General features: G+C 41.6%; 1 long non-coding RNA gene across 1 annotated transcript in view; it reads left to right on the top strand.

Moving 5' to 3' along the window:
* The window catches only part of LOC112545000 (uncharacterized), a 109,419-nt gene that overhangs the window by 46,545 nt on the left and 42,039 nt on the right, over positions 1-20,835 (top strand). The window contains exon 2 of the long non-coding RNA XR_012905260.1: positions 5,767-5,826. This is a non-coding gene — a long non-coding RNA (uncharacterized LOC112545000). The remainder of the gene's footprint in view (positions 1-5,766; positions 5,827-20,835) is intronic.

Raw genomic sequence — 20,835 nt, 5'->3', positions numbered from 1 at the left:
TTACGTTAAAGCTAAAGCTGAAAATCAAAATCAAAATTATGAAAGTAGTTATTTTCTTTGTATATACAGTAGACTTCCGATAATCTGGAACCTATAGGATTTAGGTGGTGCTGGATTATCAGATATGCCGGACTATCAGGAGGTACTATAAGAAGGTTATATATATACTGTATACATTATATAATGTATATAAAGTGTTCTCAACCCTTTTTATTGTACATACTGTATACAGTATACTGTAATGTTTTAGTTTTTTTAAGCCTTGTTTACCCTTTTTGCTCAGTTCAGCTGCTGCCACTGTTACCTTGTGACACTTTTTTTGCCGAAGCTCACTCAATAGGCTCTTGCCATTTTGATGCCAGACTATCAGGAGTGCCAGACTATTGGATGCCAAACTATTGTAGTTACTCCTTCAAGAAGCCCATAGAAGTCAATGGAACTCCACAAAGGAATTGGAGGCATGTAACTGTTAGCAAGATTTTGCCCCATGTGTCCATAAACCATTTTTGAAAGGTTTGACTATCTATACCTTTTGCAGAAAGACAAGTTGTATAGAGTCAGGAGTTGACCTGAAGCTTCGATTGCTGGGGCATTTAGTAGAGAAATAAAGAAAGATTCTATACTTTAAGCATTTAGTTGTATTTATCTTACCAAGATATATTTGGAACTTTGCTAGTCCCCTCCCCAGCCTCTGTAGGTTTGTCATCCCTCTACATTGCTCAAGGAACAAGAAGAGCCCAGAGATTATTTCCTTGGATCAGGAGTTGCTTAGGGCTAACAAACACCCTAAGGACTGGTCTACAGTACGACTTCAAATTGAAATTAGCCGCATATGGTCAATTTTCTAAGTGATGCATCCACACTACTCAGCCTAACTTGCTTTTCCCAAGGAATAACACTATTCCCGACCTTGCTTGGTCAAATATATGAGAGTGTAGATGCAGCACGGGGCGAATATCAAGGCTACTGGCCTCTGGAAGGCCTCCTACAGTTCCCTGTCCTGACCACTCTAGCCAGAACTTGTGTTTCTACTGCTCTCCCTGATGTGCTCAAAAAGCCACAGGAAAAGTTGAATGGCATTTCCCACATGGCCAGCATTGTGAGCATATTCAGAGTGAGCAGCATGCCACACCACAGGACATTTCAAACAGTCCTAAAACTGTGACAACTGCAAAGACTTCTGCTCCCACAGGCTCTAGTTCCCAGAGGTACAGAGGAGCATCAGTGTGGAGTGTCCAGGAGATCTTAGACCTCACTGATGTGTTGGGAGATGAATCTATCCTCTCCCAGCTCTGAGCCAGCAAGAGGAATGCCAACATTTACAGCATGATCACAAGCTCCCTCGTGGTTAAAGGCTATTCCGGGGATGCCCAGCAGTGTCAAGTAAAAATCAAGGAGCTGAGGTAGTCCTACCACAAGCTAAACAAGACGAGTGGATGGTCTGGTGCAGCACCTCACATGTACCACTACTATGAGCAGCTAGGTGCCATTCTGGGAAAGGGTAGCTTCCCCAGCGTGATTGTGGAGTCTGGCCAAGACGCACCTGGCATCAGTGTGCAGGGCAGCATGATGGCAGAGGGCAAGGAGTAGACTAGCTGGTCAGCGATCCCTGAGAACCAAGAGCTGGACATGATGCTGGAGTCAGTCCCCTCTCCCAGTCCATCACCGACCCTAGGGAGGACACTTCTGGTGAGTACACAAAACCTTTTTCTAACTATAAGCAGGTTAAGACAATAGGGTGTGATGTGCAATGCACTCTGCCAACAGTGCAGGGAGCACGGAACAGCTTGTTAACATGTCTGCAGATGGAGCAGGAGTCTTGTCTGCATAGCTCCATGAAGCTCTCAGATAATAACTCTTTGATCCTTCTCACAAGGTTTTTGGGGAGGGCAGGCTTATGCGGTCCTCTGTGGTCGGACACCTTCCCATGCAAAGCCACCAGAAAGTGGCCTGGTGTCACTGAACCACAGAGCATTGAAGCATAAAGCCCAATTTATGGCCACATTCAGTTAGCATCTGCTCCTGATTACTCTGATTCAGAGAAAACTGATCTCTCATGTGACAACCTAGAGAAATGAGGAGGGAAGCTATTAGAACTCTTCCTGGGAAGCCACATGTGTCAGGGTCACATCCTCTCTCTCACTCCCCTTCCCCCGCCCCCACACACACACCTCATGGTCAGGAAAAGCAATGTCCCCAGGAAGCTGGACCCAGTGTGTGCCAGACACAGCAGGAAGCTGCCCTCACCCACCACCTCCACCTGCAGATTCCTGCCCTGGCTGGCCCCTTACTATGATGGTCTGCCTCTAGACCGAGTGCATCCTGATGCTTCTCTGAGAAGTCTGTGCACCTGCAGTAAAGTGCCTGCTTTAAAGCAAACATTTGGCTTTGCATGGAACACAGTTCCTTTGTCTTTGCAGAGACTTTGGTGTAGGCTAACAGATTAGCATTAGATTTAACACAATGCATCTGCTGCAAAGTATGTCGTTGTCACTTTTCTTTGCAGCTTGTACAGCAGCTAGCTCAGTGCATACTCCCCCTCTTACAGCATCTTGTTGTTTGGCTCAGATCTGCAGGCAAAAGTAGGAAGGGAAGACATGTTTCAGCAGCAGATTGTCTGCATGCACTCCCTCATGGAGGAGATGCAGAGCACTTGGACTGGATCATGGAGTGGCAGAAGAGAAGAGCCTCCAGGGAGCAGCAGGAGACCATGTTTGCCTTCCTGACCACTGTGATGGAGTGCCTGGATATGTGTCTAGATAGAGTTTCCTCCCAGAATCCCATCCACACCAATGACAACCCTTGTCCCTCTTCCACCAGCCCCATGGCTTCCACCCCTAGGGTGCCCAGAAGCTGCTGGGGCCCCAGGACACGGGGAGGGGAAGAGACTCAAGGGGAGCCATACCCTCCAGGACCTTGGGAGACAGAAGAAGGTCCCACTTGCATTCCTCAGCCCCCCTCTGCATTTTGGGTTCCCATTTCTTTTCTTTCCCTGCTGTTTTCCCCATATTAAAAAAATGCCTGTTCTTTGAACAGTCTCTTCATAGGTTGAACTGCATGGGTGGGGTGAGGGAATAAAGGCATACACAGGGAATGCAGGGGCAACCTGTGGAGAGCCAGATGGAAGTCTCAAAAGAGGCCATTGTCCTTCAAGGCCTTTCTAATTTGTGCTGCCCCTTTCTGTGCTCTCTATCACACTGGTATCCGGCTCTTAAAACTCTGTCTAGGTGCTCTGCTTTAGCCCCCCACCTTGCCAGAAAAGTTTCCCTCTTGCTCTCACCCAGATTATGGAGCAAACAAGTTGACACCACAAAGGGAATGTTGTGTATCTAGAGGTCCAGACGAGTCAGGAGACTCCTAAACCTACCCTTTAAATGTCTAATTGCACATTTGACTACTATTCTGCACTTGCTCAGCCTTTGATGAAGGGTCCTGGCTGCCCGTATATGGCTTCATGAGCCATGGGAGCAAAGGGTAGGCTGGGTCACCAACAATCACAATAGGTATTTCCACCTCTGACTGATTTTTTGGTCTAAGCAAAAAGAACCAGAAACACACAAAAAAAAGTGCCACTCTGCATCTTTCGGAAAAGTCAGGTGTTCCAAAAGATGCAGGCATCATGCATCTTTGCTGACCATCCCACACTTATGTCAGTGAAACAGCCCTTGTGATCCATCAGCACCGTGGAGTTGTACACCCTGCAGTTGCTGTACTCCAAGGCAAAGTGGATTGGGACCTAGATGGGGGATGTGCATTCAGTTTATGGCCCCACCACAGTTAGGGAAGCCCATGATAGCAAAGCTAACCACTGTGGAGTTCATGTTTACCAGAGGCACAACCTTCCATAGCAGAATGGTGTTGCTCATAAATAGCCAAGATAAAACAGCCTCCACTGTAGCTTTCCCTACTCCAAACTGATTCACCACTGACCAATACCTGTCTAGTGGGACATGCTTCCATTGGGCAATTGCCACACATTTCTCCACAGTCAGAGCAGTTCTTATTCAGGGATTCTGACACCTCAGGGCAGGGGAGGAACATGGCCTTGCAAATTCAGAAGTTCCGTAGCCACTGCTGGTCATTCCCTGTCTGCATCATAATGCAGTCCCACCACTCCAAGCTTGCCTCACAGCACCAGAACCAGCATGGCACCATGTCTACAAGATTGACTAGCAGTTGCACTAGCATCAGTGCCAGGCCTTGCATGAGCAGGGTGTCCATGCCATGCCAAGCTTCTTCCTCGTCCTCTTCCTGGAGGAGCAACACACATATGCTCTCCAAATACAAAAAGGCATGAGCCTCTCACACACAAGGAAGGAGGGAGTAGATCAGTGCATTAGGGGACACTGACAACATGAGCTCATAACTACCCACTGCACTGTTTTGGTCCAGCAGGCACTGTGAGCATAGCCTAGAATGCAAAGCTGCCCGTGATCCATTGCTCTTGGAGTCGATGGTAGGCTCACTACCAGGAACGCACTACTTCAGAGTATATTTGATTCTTCCCCACAGTGAGGACATGGACCTTAGACTTCGCAAAACTGGGTGGTACAAAATCAACCATATTAGATTCAACCTTACCTCGTAGTGTAGACGTGCCCTAACACAGCCCACACTTGCAGTTCCACGCAGATGACACAGTACAGCACTTCATATTCAGTCTTGGAGTGCAGCTCCTATTTACACGGAGGGCTGCCCTGCAGCCCAGAATTTTGAGGGTACCCAGAGGAGCAGAACAAAATTAGTCCCATTCTCCAACTGTCTACCCTCTTCAACTATAAGTCTTAATAAGTATGGTTTCTCATATAAGCTTTTACTGAATAATCCCTACATTTATGACCTTGTCAAATCATGTCCAGGCAAGTTTTTTTCAGGGGGAGTTTCTCCTCCAAATACTGAAATATATTGAGTCAAATTCTGAAATCAAAGAAGACTACAAGACAAAATTCAGTGCAGCAGAAACAGACTGTAGTAGTGGCAAAAATCATAGAACTCTGAAGTTTTTATTCACATGTCCCTCCCTCTCTCCTTTCTAGCTATTTTTGTACTTTTATGTGGTGAGTTTTTCTGACTCACCTATTGAATCTTATTATATTTGATTAATGAATTATATTGGTTTTCTGTGTCTGCTTAACTGGGATGTTTCAGTTTCACTGTTACTGCTATATATGAATTGAACCTTCCCCTTAATCCCAAATTTAATTTCTTTAGTTTGCAAAGACAATCAGCACTGAAATTGCTGCATGGACTCACACTGGCACTATACAATGCACTATGAAAATAATTTGATAAAAGACTTTAAAATTGAATTTCTTCCTTTGTAATATGTCTCTTCATAAATAACTGTACACAATGGGGAACACCACTCCTCCATTCTGCCCATTATATAATACAAAGCATTTAAGGATAAGGAACAGCGTTGTTTTTATTTTTTTAATTAGATCTGGAACGGAATCCTGTTTACTTTATTCATGTAAGCTGGATGAACAGGGATTTGGATCCTTGTGTTCTGTCTTTTTCTCCAACATCCTTCTCCTCTGCTCTTGCTACCTCTAAGGGCAACAAAAAAAAAAAATCACCCATATATTTATCCTTATTCTTTAAAAAACACTATCTGCTCCAGTCCCTAACTTATATACACTCACCACCACAGTAGCTTAAATTCCTTTATTTTATCAGAATACAATGTTCTCATATATATACCTTCTATTAAATACATTTGAATTTTCTGTTTCCTTTGTTTTACAAATGTCTTATATTACCAAGAAAGAGAGACTACTGAGCTACAGAACACAGCTACAAGGACAGAATACTTCGCCCCGATCTGTAAGTTAAAAAAGGAACCCAAATGTGACCAAAAATGTAAGAAAGTTTTTACCAAAAAAGTTTAAAAATACAAAAAGGTGATGACAAGAAAAGTGACATGGAATCAAAAGATAACATTACCAACAAATCAAAAAGGCATTAGTTTACACTCTGCTTATTGTTTATGCTAAAGTAAACTTGACAAATTACTAATGAGCTTTCTGAATATCATTGTATAGTTTTCCAGTGATAACAGCCCATATACTAACATTTTTAAATGGTAAGAACTGGGAACCAAAAAATTCCCCACCTGTCAATCTGTTCTTTGATTAGCAAGTATTTTCTCTGGATGGATATTTGATTCTAGTTCTACTACTGTATTACCATTGCTTACGGTGATCAAATCTTTGCAACCTGGCCTTCAAAAATAATCTTAAAAATGGAGTAGCAACTTAAAGTTAATTGGAACTGTATACTGCTAGATGCATCAGGTCTCATTTATATGATTAAGGTGCAGAATATACAAACAACATTTAAATATAGCATTGCATCACAGGTGGTGAGAAGAAAGCTAAATGAATATAAAGTATCAGGTCACTTCTGGCTATCTATTTTCTGAATCATTTGTGGTATTTGAAATGTATATTAAAATGTTTACAAAAACAAAAATAACAGTTATTTTATAGCATTATTAAAATGCTTTTAGAAACATGAAATGATATAGAACCCAATTATTGTCATTCCAATCTATTGGATTGGCTTGAAGGGCAAGGAGATAGGGAAATGAAGGTTCTTTGAGGGATGGAGGGGGAATACAGATAGGAACTACACATTTGGATACCATGTGCCTGAGACCAGAGAAGTGCCTGTCATGCTGCACCTATGTGGTGTTCACCTTTGTGCTCCAAACCGAGAGCAAAAAGCACTGCGCAGAGCAACACCTTTCCAGTTTCTTTTCTTACCATGAATCATGTCATGATCCACAGCAGGGAGGGATTCAGGTGGGTAGTGGAATACAGAGAGGGATCAACCATCCTGAAAGACCGCCTGCTATAGGTTAGTACCCTCCATTTCTTCTTTAGGTGCTGGTCCTTATATGCATTCTATATGTGGGCGATTGGTAAGCAATAGTCGGGCAGGGTGAGGTTTGAGGATGCTGTTCATATAGACGCGTGTAGTACTGTTGTCCCCTCATTTGTGGAAGAAGTTGGACTTGTGTATAATGTTTTGTGAAAAGTATTGCTAGAGCTCAACCTAGATGCCGAACAGATGTCCAATACAGGTATGTTTGGAGAGCCATGAAAATTGCTTGTGCTTTAGCAAGGTGGGCTCAGCTCTCATACACCCAGGGGAATACATCCTAATGGAAAACATTGATCTAGCCAGAGATCCACTTAGGGTCTGAGCAAATACTTGTCCCTTTGATTATTTCACTAAAACAAAAAATGGTCTATGGTCTGTGTTCTCTGCAGACAGAATGCCAAAGCCCATCAGATGGCAAGACAGTGAAGTCTTCTCTTCAGAAGCATGAGGATTTGGAAAGATAGGAATAGATTAATTTCCAAGTTCCATACAAATCGTCTCAGTAACAGTCTTCACGTATGTCAAGGGCTGCTTTAGAAAGGACGGTGATCAATTATTCCCCATGGTCACTGAAAGTAGGACAAATAGTAATGGGCTTAATCTGTAGCAAGCAAGGGAGATTTAAGTTAGAAAGATTTTCATAATATCTAATTATAAAGCCAGTAAAGCTTTGAAATAGGCTTCATGGGGACACTGTAGAATCCCAGTAATTGAAAGATTTTAAGAATAACCTGTCAGGAATGGTCTTCTTGGTCCTACAATAGCACAGGAGGCTGGACTTGATGACTTCTCAAGGTCCCTTCCAGCCCTACATTTCTATGATTAAGAGCCCACTGTTCTGTTGATTTCACTACCAGCAGGAATATTCTCAAGAGAGTTTACAGAAATTGGGGGAGGTTTTGATGCTTAATGAATAATAACAGTGTAATCATCAAATCCGGAATAGAAGTTGCAGACTGCTGCAAATAGACTTGCCATGAGCTAACAGAACAACCCCACGTCTTTGGAGAGTGAGTAGGCAGTCTACAATAAGGAATCCCCACGGATTCTGGGGACAACAGTTGTATCCAGGTGAAGAAATGCCTCTTTTTGGCCAGACAGGCAGAAAGAACTACACCAGAAAAATGCTATAATGCTGGGAGCCCCTCCTTGCCCTCAGGCTAGAGTAGCTGTGGAGGAACCAGCCAATCAGGAGCCAGCAGGGACTACAAAAGGACTTGCAGGACTAGAGGTAGCTCAGCTGCAGCCCCCACCTGGAAAGGAGGGGTCAGGGCTGGCTGGCTTAACCATGGACAGCTCCCAGTGGAGCTCTGTTGAGAGATGGACCAACCTGAAAGTAAAGCCCTGAGCTACCAGCAAAGGAGTCGTCTTCAGCAGGAGCGAAAGCCCTGGAGACACCACTCTGGTTCAGAGTGAAGCTACAAACTAAGGCCAATGGCATTGAACTGAGACAAACTCTACAGAGGGCAGCAAGATGGGCCTCTTTTAGAGGTGTACCCCAGAAGGGGTTTGTGATCTCACAAAGTGAGACTTGGAGGGCAGAGTAGCTGCAAGTCTTTTAAAACTGAGGCACTGCAGGAACCTGCACTTGGCCAAGCTGGGGCGCTCGCATGAGTTGAGTGCTGACACTGTTACAGTATCCAAAATCTACCTTGTAAGGCTACAAGCTGGTCCCAAATATCATCTGGTGATGTATGGTTGAATGGTGTACGTGCTGTTGAGCATGCATGCTGGAAATGTGTTCTTAAAAATTGTTTTGAAGACAGTGCTTAAATCAAGTCTGCCCTAGAGAAAGGAACGTAGATTTTCTAGTCTGACTGGCTTAATTGCAGACAGAGAACAAAGAAAGTACCTTTTTTATATAGAAGGTAAACAAAGCCATCAAGCTAATGTAGGAAATAGTTTAGTTTTATGTGTGCACACTGGAGGTCAGTCTGCACCCTAAGAAGCCTTCCTGACTCTTGAAGCAGACACAATTGACTTTAGGAAATGTAAGGAAAGCAAAAGAACATTTTAGCTATCTATCACCTAGAGAACATAGGGGACAGAATTATCAGATTCTGTGAAAGATGGATCCTTTCACCAGGAAGGCAGGAGATGATGGTAACTTTATGTAAGTGAGAAAAATCCCTGAGGCCAAGATTGTCACTTGCTAACACTAAGCTTTAGTCACCAGAAAATGTGTTTGATTTGTAACTATACCGGTCTTTCTCTTGATTTGTATCACTTAAATTCATACTTTAATAATAAACTTAATGTGTGAACCCACAAGGCAAAGTAAGGATAGAAAAAAAATCTCAGGAGAATGCTTGGATGGCTAACAGGTTGGTGTCTGGGAGATAACACCCACTTAAGCACAAGCAAGATGCCCTCATTCTGGAAGAAGGTAACAAAGTGGCCCTCAGTCCTGAGTATCCCAAGAATCATCACCTAAAAATTATGCTTCTAATATGATTTAAGGTTGAAGTATGCCTTTATATTTGAATTTAACTCTGCATTTTAATAATGAAGACAGAACATTAAGTTAATAAGAGATCTGCAAAATATTTATAATGTTCATGGATACTCATAGGCTAAATACTAGATTATATAACCATGTGTGTTCTCTGTGCTAGCTGCTGGTAAACAAAAATATTCACCGACTGATGTATATGCAAGTTGGCAACTCTTCTCTTTATAAAATATACCTTCAGGTAATCTCTGTAACAAGGCAATATTCTCAGATACTTTAATGTGAAAATAGAATAGCTTCTAGTACCATCTTGCAATATAATCTTAATGCTTTATTCAAATCACAACTCGAAGTTTTGATCTGCTATCTAAGCATCATACAGCTTCCTAAATTACGCAACAATCTACATTTCATATCTTGCTATTGATTTTTCATAACACTGCTGGTCACCCTCCTTTCATCCTTGTATTCAAACAGCTATGAACTTGATATTTGCAATACCCACAGAATTCTTGACTCCAAAGAGTTTAGTGTTTTACCCTATAAGAGATGTCAACTGTGCTGGTGGCATTGAAGATACAGGGCATGATCTTCTATTGGGCCAACTTCTTTTGAGCTGCACAGAGCTCTTCTTTGATAGTAGCATTGATCAATTATCTTCTCTTAGCAATGGAGAAGCATAAGGTAGCTATACTATGTTTAATGTCCATTAGCAACCTTTGATATTGCAGACGCAAATATTTGGCGGGGGAAGGGGTCCCTCCAACACAGGTGCAGAATGGTGCCATGGCTTTCTTTTGGAAAGAGTCCAAGTATAAACTATGAGAAATTGCTCATGAGTCATTTGCCATGAGGGATCTTTGTATACTGGAGGTTCTTAATAGTATTGTGTATACAACACTGCTAAGAGGTTTAACAAGGAGACCTGGATCACTGGGTCTTTAATATGCTGAGCTGTCCTTTCTCCCTGTTGCATTCATGTCTGATCCAACTGGTGCAATGTACAAATAGTGAGTCATTCATTCCAAGTCTGAGATTTGCATAAGGACTAGCTGACTGAAGCTTAATTTGTAGAAGACTGATCTGTTAGCGTTCAAGGAATGTACAAAGCTCATTTTTCTCCAACATTTGGAAAGACAGATTTAGTTGAGCGCTCTAAGGTGGTCTATAACCAACAATTCCTAGAGCTATTAGGGGTAGTAGCATTATAGCAACCAAGTGTTATGTTAGCCTTTGTGTGACAGGTTGTAAATTTTACTTTTGTATCTAAACTTTTAGAAAGTCCCCAAGAATTAGGGATAAGTATTTAAATAGGACACTTCATAATTTTACTTTGATCTCAAAAATAGGGGTACAAAGGTGCAGTTCATTGTGTGCATAAAGCAGGACCAATAAAATTTGATGAATACAGGACTCGTTCTATATTCATGTTCCATGCATGCAGCAGCAAGAGCTGGTTGAAGTTTTTCTAAATGAAAAATTGTTCTCATCCAGTGCATAGCACCTCCTCCCATGCTCACCAAATGGCCTTTTTGGAAAACAAAATTTCTGGAAAAAAAAGGGGCTTATGTAGTCACAAACTTTCCTTTTCAGTAACCCTTACTGACTGAGGATTTTTTAAGAAGGGTCCATTCAAAGTACGTAAAATGGATACACTGAATTTTTTTCCCTGTCCATACTCCCTCCCTTTTTGTCTTTCACACATTTGTTATGACTTGTATAAATTTAGATGATCACTTATGAGGCATATGTTCAGGTCCTGACTGAGTCCATCCCAGTTCTTACTGAGGTTTTTAGACTGTATCATACTAGACCAACTGGTAACAGAGATCATTTCTTTTCCTTGTAGTGCAACTCAGCCTTTCCTCAGCTCCCTTTAGTGGAGTCAGAAAGATTGGTCTTTCACAGGACCCATTCTGGAAGCTTCTTTTAGGGAGATAGGCTAAGCATAGAAAGCTGTGCATTTAGCCAGAGACCCAGAAGACTATGCCCATATAATTGATACAATTAAGTATCGTCATCAAGCATCTTTTGAATAAATATGGAAAAGAAAAGATACAGAAGGACTGTTTAAATACAAAACACTATGTTTAGAAGGGTTTTCTTTGTATTTAAGCCCCCTTTAAAAAAAACCCTAATGGATACCCATAAACTACATTAGCCAGAGAAAATAACCCATCAGACACAGTTCTTGACCTAGTAGAACTGGGTGAAAGAGGCCGCTGAGTACATAGCTTGGTAGGCTGCCATTTGTTCCAGATTGTGCAGGTCCTGGTCCAGAAGGAGCATGTTGTCAGCATACACAGCTGGGACCTCCCAAAACCCAGCATGCAGAGTACCTGTTGGAGGGGAATCTGATCTAGCAACTCTGGTTTGGCTGCGGGTTTACCTCAGATACTCACCTCCATGTGAGGAAACTCAAAGTGAGATACTGCTCCCCCAGTATGCATGTAAACAGATTAGATTCTGAATATGTGTAGCAATACCCAAAGTGTGTTAAAACTACTTACATCATTCAGCTATATACAGCCATAAGTGCAAGATTCATAGATTTCAAGGTCAAAAAGGCCTTGTAGTCAGTGAATATATAAAGTGGAGTTGCACTTGTAAACGTTTTCCTGTTTCTGAAATGGATGGATATCACGTATAGCTCTTTAAGTGAAAAGGTAGAAAAAAAATCAAAGTAATGCCACTGAATTCTGCTATTCTTAAACTCAGTGTGTCCCTTGCTACACTCTTTAGCATCAAATGAAATTACTTTGTCACAAGTAATAAATCAGGTTTGAAATGGGACAAAGACTTTGTACCTACAGCTGTGAAAAACTACATTTACCTTAAAGTCTCCTCAATGACCAAGGAAGAGGAAAGCAGTTACTTTTACCCCCAATAGAAGTATTAATCTAAAGAGATTATCAATAAGGAGAATCATCTTTCAAACTGCTGAGCAATGCAGATATTAAGGATGTTAAATTTTGTTTAATCAGCTAATAGAGTAAATGATGGAATTTCCATCAAGTTGATAAGGGGGGAACTGCAGAGCCATAGGAAGGTAACCCCCTGGCTTTGGGAGATAACCTCACTGCTGTTCTGACTTTTAAATGTAGTAAGAGCCACCAAGCTCTTACTGCATTTAAAAGGCAGAGGCGCAGCGTCTGGGAGCAGGTGCGAGCCATGACAGCGGATTCCCGGCTCATGTCCAGTCCCCTGAAGTGCCTCTGCCCCCCTTCCCCGCAGAGACAGCGCTAAGGGGGAACTGGCTCTTAAGCTGGCTCCCCCCAAGCACTGGCTCCTGCTCCCCTCTTCCTTGCTGCCTCTGCCTCATTTGCTTATTGGGTAGTTGACTGCTCACTTACATCCCTAGTAGGTGTAGAGTTTTCAACTGTCCAATCACACAAACCTAAACAGCCTTGCCCTGTCCCACCGCTTCCCTCAAGGCCCTGCTCAGCACATTCCATCCTCCCTCGCTCACTCCCCCATCCTCACTCACTTCCACCGAGCTGGGGCAGGGGTTTGGGGTTGTGGGCTCTGGGTTGGGACCAAGGGATTTGAATTATGAGAGGTGGGTCTGGGCTGAGCATGGGGCAGGGGGGCAGGCTTTGTGAGGGAGTTTGGGTACAGGAGGGATCTCAGAACTGGAGCAGGGGTTTGGACTCCAGCTAGGCAGTTTTTACCTGGCTTCCAGTCAGCAGCGCAGCAGGGCTAAGGCACGCTCTCTGCCTGCTCTGGTACCACTCCATGCCCAGAAGCAGTTGGCATGTCCCTGCAGCCCCAGGAGGGGTGTCAGGGGCTCAGTACACTGCCCCTGCCTGCAAGCACCACCCCTGCCACTCCCATTGGCTGCAGTTCCTGGCCAATGGGAGCTGTACATCAGTGCCCAAGGTGAGGACAGTGCACAGGGACCCCTGAGAGCCGTTGAGCCATGCAGACTGTTTCTAGAAGTGGTGCAGAGCCAGGGCAGGCAAGGAATCTTTTAGTTCCACTGCACCACCAGACTTTTAGCTGTCTAGAGTCTTCCAGTTTGGCCTCAGTAGCCTCTAGGAGATAGAGCCCAATATCAGGAGACTCCCAGCAAAACCAAGGGGGCCGGCAACTCTACACAGGGACAGCATTTTAAAAGGTTTAACAAAAAGACACACTCAGCCCATAAGGTCTCTTCAACTTTACAACCAGCGTTACTGAATTGGTACATCAATTCCTTCATGGAGAAATGACAAGGAAACATATGATGCATCCAGCACATTCAGGGAATTGAATTACGGTAGCACTTATTCACACAAGTGTATAAACAATTGTTCCTGGAAAATCTAGCAGGGTGAACCAAGTATTATTTGTACTAGGATTGCTCCCACATGCCATAACCAAGGTATGAAGCAGCCATCCAACTCAGCACTCTAAAACCATAATGAAAAGACTTGACTGCCACAAAGAGCTTACAATACACATATTTTACACACGCACACACAGTGAGAACTTGATTCAGGTTGCAAAGTCAAGCACTGAAAAATTAGAAGATTTCAGAATATTACTTGCTCCACCTTACTTCACCTATTTTTTATGTCTGCCTGCATTCTGACACAGTCTTTAAGTACACAATCTTATAATGTTTTTCCTTAGGCTTGTTAGCACTACAGAGCTGATACAGTTTGGAATATAATCCAGCTCATGGTCCCTAATTTACAGATAAGATTCAATTCAATGGCCAAATTTTAGCCTCTGAACAGGGTTAGAAAACAGAATGGTAAATATATCTGTACCTATTCTATGCTAGTGCTTTTACCATTACTAGACCAGCACTAGAGTAAATAGTGCCCAAGTCCTACTGAACACAAGGCTAAAACATCTGAGCAACTCCACTAAATTTGATCCTCTATTAATATTGATGATGCATGTGGGAACATTTCTCCGTAGCCTATCACATTAGCCAGAGAGACCTGTCCATCTGGAATGAAAGGGTTTCTGTAACACTGCTATACAACTGAGATTTCCACCATACAAAAATTCTGCAAGTTAGAAGACCTAAAACCACACCTGACTAGGAAGCCTGGTGACTGTGTAAGAATTTGTAGATCATTCAGCAGGAGACAAATAGCAGCCAAAACAGTCTGAGTACCACTGTTTTATTCAGTTTGAATTCTAAGATTTGTGCATTAAAAGCATGTGAGGAAAAGAAATACTGAGTGAAAGATACATTGAAGTCCTTCAGGGAGAGACCTCTTTGCCAGCTGTCTACTGCAGAACAAACAGAAGTTGTTTTCATCAGCAAGGAATTTCAAGCCATCCTATTTCTCCATAGAAAGCCCAAACACGTCAGAAGAGAGAGTCTGCTCTGCCAGGTGTATTGACAGATAGATTAATCTGTCTGCTAAGGAGACTCATTTTCCAAGGAGATTAGTTTTCTGAGGCGGAAGCTAGTGCTAGGGTAGGTAAGAGATTCATCTTCTTCCTCTAGCTTCTATTTCCCCACCTTTGGCTTGTCACTGTAGTACTGCAGTGACCACATAAGAGACTTCCTGGCACAAAGAAAACTGGAAGAGAAATTCAGACACCCGAAATTTTAAGCACTTTTCTAAAAAGAGGCCAACATAGCACTAAGCTGTACACAAAGTTCTACTCCTACTCGCCTCTCAACCTCTCAATTCTCTCCCCAGTCTCTAAAACCAGACTGCAGTAGTGTCAAATAAACCATGGAAACTTCTCTCTAGTTTAAAAAAAAAACCCATAAAACCTGAGTTGGCTATCTTCTTCACAAATACCAGTGGAAAAATCCTCACTTCACACAATGACCACAAATGACATGGAATTGACACAGCCAACATTGCTGCAGATTTTAATGTGGACACTGTTAAAAATCACAGCAGGCACAACAACCTTTTGCACCCTGTATACCGCTAGTTAAGGAATGTTTTGGGGGCATGGATGCTCTGGGGATAAAAGAATTTAACTCAGATCTGAGGTTAACAAAAGCCTGTGATGGAAAGGCTGGGTAAAGTGAGGAAATAAGCAAACATGGATACATACAGATAGTTTTCAGATGTATAGTTAACCTCTTCCCACCCACCACCAGATTGCAAACACCCTAGATAAAAACAAACCTCCTGCCAGAGGACTAAGAAAATAAAAAGGAATTTTATCCAGAGTGTGGCTAGTGTTAAATAGTCATTACTACTTTACCTTTATTTGCACTATTTATGTTATTTGCTGTATCTCCTAAGCCTGAAACAACCTATTTCTAACCACTGTAGTTTCTACTTATTATTCCTCTTTCCTTACTGCTTTTCTAGTATTTACTACACCTCCTAATTTAGAATCATCTGTTTACCCCTTTTTCCTGATCACAATAATTATGTTCATTAATATACAACCCTGCAGCATATCCTGAATACAATAAATTTGAACATTCAAACCAATCTGTGGATTAATTGCAGCAATTACAGCAATCAAATCTCAGCATTACCAACAGTTTGCATTCCTTCATAGTTTTCAATCCAGTTACAGTCTTCATAGTCAGCCCAATGTAAATTATATTTTCAAGTAGTATTACATGAGATGGGTAACAAATTCTGTAATGAAATCCAGACCTCTACATCAGAATAAAATCTAACCAGGCTTTCAAATGTAGATTTCTTTTTTAACATAACCATCTTTATCAGTTGTGCAAATCCCTTTTCTATTTTGCATCAGTAATCCAATGGACCATAACCAGTTTCCTGCACAGAGTAAAACAAAGGCCATAATTTATGTTCATGAGACTTTGATGTAGAAGTTTATCAAAAAGCTTCTAATTTATGTAATTCAAGTTTTTTTATAACAAAACTTACTTGTGACATACACGTTGTCACACGCTTTATTTTACAGTATTCTGAAACTTGTTCTCTGCACTATTTTCTGGTATCAAAAGCATAGAAGTTACTTCAGTTACTAGTGATGATAGCAATTATTTAAATTACAGAGACCTTCATATTAAGTGAGAACTAAATCAATAGTGAAGCACTACAAGTCAACTCCATAATCTGAAAATCATTAAACAAAATCAGTTTAATTAAATTTCATTAGAACGGTCCCCATGCAGATTGGACCTTCATAAAAATTGCTTTTAGACAAAGTATCTTCTCAACCCCATTTCAAAGATTTCTACAAGTGAATGATTCTCAACTGCAGACCAGCATTACACTAGACTTTATTTAAACTGCCACAAACATGTCAACTGCAGAGTTCTTGTAGCAGTCATATAACTGTCCTAGATTAAATAGTCTCATCATCTGTTATGCAACACAGACTGCCTTGCACCACTTTCTGCAATCTCTAGAAAATAGAGTCCTAGCATTAGGTTCTGGGCTTCTACATCACATAAGAGGGAGTCTCCTGACACTACCGCTCTGGGAACCCTTCAGTTTCAGCACTCATTTCTCATAGTGACTCTAGCAGAGCCACTTTGTTTTTGCTCCAAGCAGGAATTCTCTCTGCAGGGAGCTTTGTAAACAGGAAATGTTTGCAGTGACAAGCTAGCCTTCTCAAAAGCAAATCACATTTGTTAGCCAACAGAAACAGTGACAGTATTCAAGTAAGTTAAAACAACAGAAGGCCGACAGACCAGAAACTTACCTAAATTTTATCCTCTATCCCCTTTGCAAGAGTTGAGTACATTCTACTCAGCCTCAACACTTGTCTTTACTCCTGGACAGAGACCGAGCATGCAGCATTTTTCTCTGCTTCCCTCCTTCCATGGCTGTCCTTGGCTGCCTGCTCATCCCCCTCCTTCCTCTCTCTAAGAGAGAGAGAGAGAATCTTTAATGGTTTTGTATCCCTTTGATCCTGCTCTTGGGCCTTGGGAAAATAAACCTTCTATCCTAGCTAGAACCAGGTGGGTGGGCATGTCACAATTAATGGCTCTTCAATGTGTTCCCATAAGGAACTCAGTAACCTCTCTGGCATTGTTTCATTTCCTGTTTGTTCCCTCCTAACAGCCTCCTTTGATTTAATTTCATGCAATTAAGCAGAGTAACATTAAGTAGGCAAAATGACACATATAATATTAATAAATACAGAATTTTCACACATTCTTCATACTATTAAAAATAATTCGAGTATCTGAGAAGTTCAGGCCTGCAAACTTTTTATATTGTACAGAGCACTCACATCTGTTCATTGTTTGATGTTATAACAATTGATTTTAATCCAGGTTATTTGATTAGCTACACAGATTATTCGATTATTTGATTAGCTACACAAACAACTCAAGTTTGAACTTCGGGTGTGTCTCATGCTACAATCAGTGCACAGACATCGTAAGTCCTGTACAAAAACACTAGCAAACTTCTCAGCTTGCCATCAGACTATCTGGTGATTTTAAAACAAGATGCCAAAGAATTTCTAGTCTGCTGCATCAGAATGCCATAGATTCCAAGTGATAGAAATGTAGCCGTGTTAGTCTAGAGTAGCTGAAACAAAATACAGGACTATGTAGCACTTTAAAGACTAACAAGATGGGCCAGAAAGCTCATCATCTAACAAACCATCTTGTTAGTTACAGATTCCAAGGGCTTTACTGCAGGGTTTAGGTCCAATTTGCAACAGGATACATGAAATACATATTATTAGTCCAGCCTTAGCTTATTGCAAACCCTAATGGAAGGGCACAGAAGTGAAATACCCATAAAACTTCACTGCACCATCCAACCAAAGAGTAGGCCTTGGTTTTCCAGCAAGATTATACAGCATATAAAGATCTCCTTGTGAACTCATTTCTTGAAAACATGCATATGTGAAATTACCCTACCAATATAGAAAGATTACTAAAAATAAGCAGAGATTTAATTTCTGTAACCAGTAACAAATCTGATCATCAAGAACAAATCACAAGGGACACAATATACACAGCAATATTTCAGTAGTAATTGATATTTCAAAATGCATCACTTGCAGTTGGAGGATACATTATATTATGGAAGTAACGGTATTCACAGCAGGGCCAACAGCCACTGCAGGCCCTGGGGCAAAGTATGGCTCTGTACCCCTAGAAGTGACAGGGCCTCTGGTGAAGGGACAGGGCCAAGAGGTTCACCCCTTTGAATTTTCCACTCCAATTCATCTGATGAAGTGGGTTTTACCCCAAAAGCTTATGTCCTAATAAATCTGTTAGTCTTGAAGGTGCCATGGGACTCCTCATTGCTTTTAGTAAAAAAATTGTTATGCTTAAGGAAATTAAAACTGAGACCCTGCCTCAGCCTTATTTTTAGTTGCTTTCATCCTATATTTCCCCTCCCCCCCTTACAGAATACTAGAACTGGAAGGGACCTCAAGAGGTCATCAAGTCTAATCCCCTGCCTCATAGCAGGAACAAGCACTATCCAGGCATCTATCAGGGATGATCTATCTAACCTGCTGCTTAATAACTCTAGTGTTGGAGATTGCACAACCGCCATAGGTAATTTATTCCAGTGCTTAATGACAGCTAGGAACTTTTTCCTAATGTCCAACCTAAATCTCCCTTGCTGCAATTTAAGCCAATTGCTTCTTGTCCAATCCTCAGAGGTTAAGGAGATTTTTTTTCCCTCCTCCTTGTAACACCCTTTTGGGTTCTTGAAATCTGTTAAGATGCCCCCTCTCAGTTTTCTATTTTCTAAACTATAGAAACCCAGTTCTTTCAGTCTTCCCTCGTAGGTCATGTTCTTTAGACCTTTAATCATTTGCTGCTCTTCTCTGGACCTTCTTCAATTTCTCTATATCTTTCCTGAAATGAGGTGCCCAGAACTTGACATAACACTTCAGCTGAGGCCTAATCAGTGCAGAGTAGAGGGGAAGAAATCCTTCTTATGTCTTGCTTACAACACTTCTGTTAATGCATCCCATGGTGTTTGATTTTTTGCAACAGTATCACACTGTTGACTCATATTTAGCTTGTGGCCCTCTGTGACCCCTAGATGGTTTTCTATGGTACTCCTTCCTAGACAGTTACTTCCCATTTTGTATGTGTGAAACAGATTGCTCCTCCCTACGTAGAATACTTTGCTTCTGTCCTTGTTGAAGTCCATCCTGTTTACCCCCATTTTTCTAGTTTGTCCAGATCATTCTGAATTATGACCCTATCATCCAAAGTACTTGTAACCACTCCTACCTTGGTATCATCTGCAAACTTTAAGCATATTCTCTATGCCATTATCTAAATTGTTGAAGATATTAAACAGAACCAATCCCAAAAAATATCCTGGCAGACCCCTACTTGTTAACAATAATTCAGTCATGCTGGAAGGGCATAACTACTCTCCGAGGCTAGGTCTACACTGCATTTTTTTTGCAAAACAGGATATGCAAATGGCGTGCTCATTTGCATATCTTCTTTGGATTCTTTTCACAGAAAAGGTTTTGCCACTAAAAAGCCCCATGTAGAGGAGGCCATTTGTCAGAAAAAACAACAACCCTTTTTTGCAAGATCCTTTATTCCTCAAAAATTGAGGTTTACTGGATCTTGCAAAAAAAAAGGGGGGGGGGAGTTTAAATGACAAATGGCCCCAGCTGCACGGGGCTTTTTAGTGCCAAAACCTCTTCTGCAAAAAGAGCTGAATGAGATATGCAAATGAGCATTCCATTTGCATATCCTCTTCCGCAAAAAAAAAAAATGCAGTGTAGACATAGCTTGAGAATGGTTATCCAACTAGTTATTTATCCACCTTACAGTAGCCCCCTCTATGTTGTATCTCCCCTAGTTTATTGATAAGAAGGTCATGCAAGACTGTATCAAATGCTTTACTAAAATCTAGGTATATCATGCATACCACTTCTCCCTTATCCACAAAACTTGTTACCCTATCAAAGAAAGGTATCAGGTTGGGATGACATGATTTGTTCTTGACAAATTCATGTTGACTGTTACTTATCACCGTATCTTCCAGATGTTTGCAGATGGATTCCTTATTTGCTGCATTATCTTTCCTGGCACAGAAGTTAAGATGACTGGTCTGTAATTTCCTGTGTTGTCCTTATTGCCCTTTTTATAGATGGGCACTATATAGTCCCTTCCCAGTCTTCTAGAATCTCTCCTGTCTTCCATGACTTTTTAAAGATGATCACTAATGGTTCAGATACCTCCTCTATTAGCTCCTTGAGTATTCTAGGATGCATTTCATCAGGCCCTGGTGACTCAAAGACGTCTAACTTTGCTAAATGACTTTTTAACATCTGAAACTATCTGATTTTCCTAGGCATTCACTGTGTTAGGTATTCAGTCACCACCAACCTTCTCGGTGAAAACTGACACAGAAGTTTTAAGCCCTTCTGCCATTTCCACTTTTTCTGTTATTGTTCCTTCTTCATTGAGCAATGGGCCTACCTTGTCCTTGATCTTCCACTTGCTTCTAATATATCTGTCAAATATTTTCTTGTTACCCTTTATGTCTCTAGCTAAATTGAGTTCATTTTGTGTCTTCGCCCTTCTAATTTTGCGGCTACATAGTTGTGTTATTTTTTATAATCATCCTTTGTACATTGATCTAGTTTCT

This window comes from Pelodiscus sinensis, chromosome 1 (genome assembly GCF_049634645.1).
Source record: "Pelodiscus sinensis isolate JC-2024 chromosome 1, ASM4963464v1, whole genome shotgun sequence".
Classification (NCBI taxonomy): domain Eukaryota; kingdom Metazoa; phylum Chordata; order Testudines; family Trionychidae; genus Pelodiscus; species Pelodiscus sinensis.
Note: the sequence above shows the minus strand (reverse complement) of the source record. Positions and strands in the feature narration are given on the sequence as shown.